The sequence below is a fragment of the Pan paniscus genome, chromosome 19 (genome assembly GCF_029289425.2).
Source record: "Pan paniscus chromosome 19, NHGRI_mPanPan1-v2.0_pri, whole genome shotgun sequence".
In the NCBI taxonomy this organism is placed as follows: Eukaryota; Metazoa; Chordata; class Mammalia; order Primates; family Hominidae; genus Pan; species Pan paniscus.
The window spans coordinates 17,762,081-17,768,080 of record NC_073268.2 but is presented as its reverse complement, the minus strand read 5'-3'; positions in this window follow the sequence as shown (position 1 = coordinate 17,768,080).

Here is a 6,000-nt window from a genome sequence, read left to right as displayed (position 1 = left end):
AGAGAGGAAGGAACTGAACACAGAGGTGCTCCCAGAAGTTTGCATGGGTGTTCTGCATGGTCTTTGGATGAGGGATGGGCTGATACACACAGGGTGAGACTCCCTAAGGTTTTTCAGAGAGCAGCTGAGAGCTGAACAGGTCACTAGAGGCTGTACATGGCTTGCAGATGTTGGAGTTTTGGCTTAGCCAGAATGAATAAATCTCATTGAGCAACTTGGGTCCTCAGATTACACTCCAGAAAATCCATGCCTTAGGAGGAAGGACCACGTTCAATAGTAAAAAAACACTCCTTGAAGGTATACAAGAAGCAAATAAACATATGAAAGATGCTCTACATCATATATCATCAGAGAAATATGAAGTAAAACAATAATAAAATACTACTACACGCCTGTTAGAATGGCCAAAATCCGGAACACTGGTGTCCACACAAAAATCTGCACATAGTGTTTATAAGCAGCTTTATTCAAAATTGCCAAAACTTGGAAGCAAGATATCCTTTAGTAGGTGAATGGGTAAATAAACTGTAGTACCTCCAGACAATGGGATATTATTCAGTGCTAAAAAGAAATGAGCTATTGAGCCATGAAAAGACAGGGAGGAACCTTAACTACATATTACTAAGTGAAAGAAGCCAGCCTGAAAGGACTATACACTATATGATTCCAACTATACGACAATCTGGAGAAAGAAAAACCTTGGAGACGGTAGAAAGGTCAGTCGTTTCCAGGGATTGGAGGGAAGGAGGGATAAATATTTAGAGCACAGAGAAGTTCTAGGGCAGTGAAACGATTCTAGGGGACTATAATACTATAATGGTAGGTACAAATATTTATAAATTTGTCCAGCCGGGTGCAGTGGCTCACGTCTGTAATCTCAGCATTTTGGGAGGCCAAGGCGGGCAGATCACCTGAGGTCAGGAGTTCGAAACCATCCTGGCCAACGTGGTGCAACCCCGTCTCCACTAATAATACAAAAATTAGCTGGGCATGGCAGCGGGTGCCTGTAATCCCAGCCACTTGGGAGGCTGAGGCAGGAGAATTGCTTGAACCCAGGAAGCAGAGGTTGCAGTGAGCCGAGATGGTGCCACTGCACTCCAGCCTGGGCGACACAGCGAGATTCTGTCTCAAAAAAAAAAAAAAAAAAAAAATTGTCCAAACCCATAAAATGTATAACATCAAGGGTGAACTTCATGTAAACTGTGAATGTTGGGTGATAATGATGTGTCAGTGTAGGTTCCTCAGTTGTAGCAAATGTACCACTCTGGTGGGGGATGGATAATGGGGGTTGCTCTCCATGTGTGGTGCAGGAGGGTGTGTGGGAACCCTGTGCTTTCCACTACATTTTGCTGTGAATGTAAAGCTGCTCTAAAAAAAATAAAGTACATTAAAAGTTAGAGTTAACTTGAAATGACATTTGATGAAAGAAATAGATTCTGGATCCAAACGTTTTCTATGTAAGAATATTCTTTTGGCTAAAATTATAATTTAGAAACAATGAACAACAACAACAACAAGAAGAACAAGAAACCACACTTTAAGACCAAGGATAAAATTTAAAAAGGCCATTTCTGATGAAGAATAAAACTAAGCCTGACTAGATCAAGACAATCTGGTACTAATTTAACAGATTATTTATGTATTCATTTATTTTTAGAGACAGGGTCCCACTCTGTCACCTAGGCCAGAGTGCAGTGGCATGATATAGCTCACTGCAACCTCAACCTCCTGGGCTTAAATGATTCTTCTTCCTCGGCCTCCCAAACTGCTAGGATTGCAGGCATAAGCCACCATACTTGGCCTAACTGCTTAATAGGACAAAACTCAATACTCTTCAAGAAAAGACAACGTAAACTCAAAATCAGTAGTCCACAATGTTTCACTATAAAACCTAATATTACTAGACATGTCAAGAAGAAGGAAAATGGGATGCATAATTTTTTTTGTTACTTTTTTTTAAAGAGATGGCGTCTTGCTATGTTGTTCAGGCTGTTTAAGAGATGGGGTCTTGCTATGTTGTTCAGGCTGGTCTCAAACTCCTGGCCTCAAGTGATCCTCCCACTTCAGCCTCCTGAGTAACTGGGATTATAGGTACATAGGGACCCATAATTTTTCCTGAAAAAGGAAATCAATAGAAACAAACCTTGAGATGAACTAGAATTAGCAAACTAGAATTTTAAAACAACTGCTGTAAACATGTTTAAGGACTTAAAGAAAAATATAGGCATAATGGTTGAAGAGATGGGGGAATATCAGCAGATAAATGGCCAGTATAGAAGAGAACTAATGGAAATTCTAGAACTTACAAGTATAATGTCTGAAAGGAAAATTCTCCTGGATAGGCATCACAGAATATTAGAGATTGCAAAAGAAAGGATTGAGAAACTTAAGAGATATCAATAGACTATTTAATCTGAAAGACAGAAAAAGTAATTTAAAAAAGACCTAAACTGCAGTGGTTTGTGGAATAAAATCAGATAGTCTAAAATATGTGTAATTGGAGTTTCAGCAGGTAAGCAGAGAGAAAATGTGTAGAAAATAGTATTTTGAGAAATAATGGCTAAAAATAACCTACATGTGAGGAAAAGTAAACCACTTATATATCCATAAATCACACCAAACTGTAAGCTAGATAAATAAAAGAAAACAGCACCTAATCACCTTTTAGTTAAGCTGCTGAGAAACCAAAGATAAAGAAAGAGCTGGGCATGGTGGTGCATGCCTGCAATCCCAGCACTTTGGGAGGCCAAGGCGGGTGGGTCACCTGAGGTCAGGAGTTTGAGACCAGCCTGGCCAACACGGCGAAACCCTGTCTCTACTAAAAATACAAAAATTAGCTGGGCGTGGCAGCGGGTGCCTGTAATCCCAGCTACTTGGGAGGCTGAGGCAGGAGAATTGCTTGAACCTGGGAGGCAGAGGTTGCAGTGAGCAGAGATTGCACCACTGTACTCCAGCCTGGGTGACAGAGCAAGACTCCATCTCAAAAAAAAAAAAAAAAAGATAAAGAACTTAAAAGTAACTAGAGAAGGCTAGGCATAGTGTCTCATGCCTGTAATCCCGGGACTTTAAGAGGCCAAGGCAGGAAGATCACTCGAGGCCAGGAGTTTGAGACAAGCCTGGGCAACATAGGAAGACTCTGTCTCTACAAAGAATTTAAAAATTATCTGGATGTGGTGGTGTGTGCCTATAGTCCTAGATACTCAGGAGGCTGGAGTAGGAGGATTGCTTGAGCCCAGGAGTTCAAGGCTACAGTCAGCTATGATCATGTCACTGCACTCTAGCCTGGGCAACAGAGCAAGATCCTGTGTCAAAAATGAAATGAAATGAAATAAAATGAAATAAAATAAGATAAATTGGGGTCATATCACCTAGAGAACATAAATCTTAGAAAGGATTTGGAAACTGTCTCCAAATAGATAGACGACATCTAGATGATGTTGAATAGAGTAGCTAGAGAAAAACCTGGGACAATTTGAGCAGCATAATAATGATGGTACTGGATTATCAGTCCTGCAATAAAATAAATATCTGTGAGTTTATACTGACATAAATAAACAAATTTTAAAGTGGAAGAGAAGGGACAGCTCTTCTTTACTGTTGAATGTTAATTAATAACTGTATAAGAAAAAAGAAAATAGAAAATCACTGTGAATCAAATGCCACAGTAATAATTGTTGCAGTTAAGAATCATCAATGGATGATAAAATTAGTGGGTGAAATTATGAAACCATTATGATATTTGCATAAAATTAAAGTATCCTCCCATTAAATATGTATTGATTACAAAGAGAAAAATGGTAGCTTTTTTTTGTATTTTTTTACTTTTTATTATCCATCTGCTAAGGCCCTGTCATTCACAGAAATGGTAGCTTTATAGTGAATAAACCTGGCAGACACCACCTTAACAATGTGATCAAAGTAATAAGCCATATCAACATCATATACTCCTTGATATGATGTACTGAGAAGGCACAACATCATTTTTGTGGTATTATTGTCCAAAATGAGAAAACAACAGACAAGCCCCAAATAAACAAAATACTACAAAAAACTGGCCTAGACTTTTCTTTTCTTTTTTTTTCTTTTTGAGATGGAGTCTTCCTCTGTCACCCAGGCTGGAGTGCAGCGGTGCAATCTCGGCTCACAGCAACCTCTGCCTCCCAGGTTCAAGTGATTCTCCTGCCTCAGCCTCCCGAGTAGCTGGGACTACAGGCACGTACCACCATGCCCAGCTAATTTGTGTGTATGTGTGTGTGTATGACGGAGTCTTGCTCTGTCGCCGAGGCTGATGTGCAGTGGTGTGATCTTGGCTCACTGCAACTCCGCCTCCCAGGTTCAAGCGATTCTCCTGTCTCAGCCTCCTAAGTAGCTGGGATTACAAGTGCCTGCCATGATGCCTGCCTAATTTTTTGTATTTTTGGTAGAGATAGGGTTTCACCATGTTGGCCAGGCTGACCTCAAACTCCTGACCTCAGGTGATCTGCCCGTCTTGGCCTCCCAAAGTGCTGGGATTACAGGTGTGAGCCACCACGCCTGGCCCTTTTTTGTATTTTTAGTACGGATAGCGTTTCGCCATCTTGGCCAGGCTGGTCTTGAACTCCTGACCTCAAGTGATCCACCTGCCTTGGCCTCCCAAAGTGCTGGGATTATAGGCATTAGCTACCATACCCGGCTGGCCTAGACTTTTCAAAAGTGTCAAAGTGATGAATGAGAAAGACTGAGAAAATGTCACAGATTGAGGCCAACTAAGGAGACATGATGACTAAATACAATGGATTAGATCCTGGACCAGAAAAAGAACATTAATGGGAAAAAAAATGGTAAAATTCAAATTCTGTAGCTAGATGAATTGATAGTATTATATCGATGTTAATTTCCTGTGTTTGATAATTATGATGTAGAAATGTAAGATGTGAACGTTAGGGGAAGCTGGGTGAAGGACATAAGAAAACTCTCTTTAGTATTTTGTAACTCTTCTGTAAGTATTAATGATTTCAAAATAAAAAGTTAGGGAAAAAAATCCAGGAGGAGAAGAAAGAGAAACAAGAATATAAAGGATGGCAGACTTCTCACCAGAGATGATGGAGACAGCAAACAGCAGACCATCTTTAATGTACTTGAAGAGACAAGTCTCAATCAATTTAGAAGTTTATTTGGCCAAGGTTAAGCACATGCCCATGACATAGCCTCAGGAAGTCCTGAAGACACGTGCCCAAGGTGGTCGGGCTACAGCTCAGTTTTATACATTTTAGGGAGACAAAAGACATCAATCAATACATGTACATTGAACATTGGTTCAGTCCAGAAAGGCAGGACATCTGACACAGGGACTTCCAGGTCAGAGACGGATTCAAAGATTTTTTCATTGGCAATTGGTTGTAAGAGTTATTTATCTAAAGACCTAGAACCAACAGAAAGGAAAGTCTGAGTTAGGATAAAGGGTTGTGGAGACCAAACTTTTATCATGCAGATGAAGCCAGAGGCTTCAGACAGAATAGACTGTTAATGTTTCTTATCAGACTTAGAGAGTCTATTCTATCAGCCTTAAGGTCTTTGTGTTGATGCTAATGCTGGTCAGCTGTGAGGCATATTCAACCACCACCCCCGCTCCACCTTCCCCAAACCTGCTTCACATCATGGTCTGAACTAGTTTTTCAGATTAACTTTGGAATGCCCTTGGCTGAGAGGAAGGGTTAGTTCAGACAGTTGTGGGGGGGGGCTTATAATTTTATTTTTAGTTTACAGGTTCTTACAATTTACATAGAATTGTTCAATATTAATTCAACATAGGCTACTGTATGATAAGTTAAGGAGGAATATTGTAATACCTAGAGCAAACACACACACACACACACACACACAAACGAGGTGTAGCTAGGAAGCCAGTAGAGAAAAAAAAATTATCCCAAAAGAAAGCAGAAAAAGAGAAACAGAGAAACCAGCCAAAAAGATAGAACGAATAACAAGATAGTAAATGTAAACACAACCATCAATTACTAT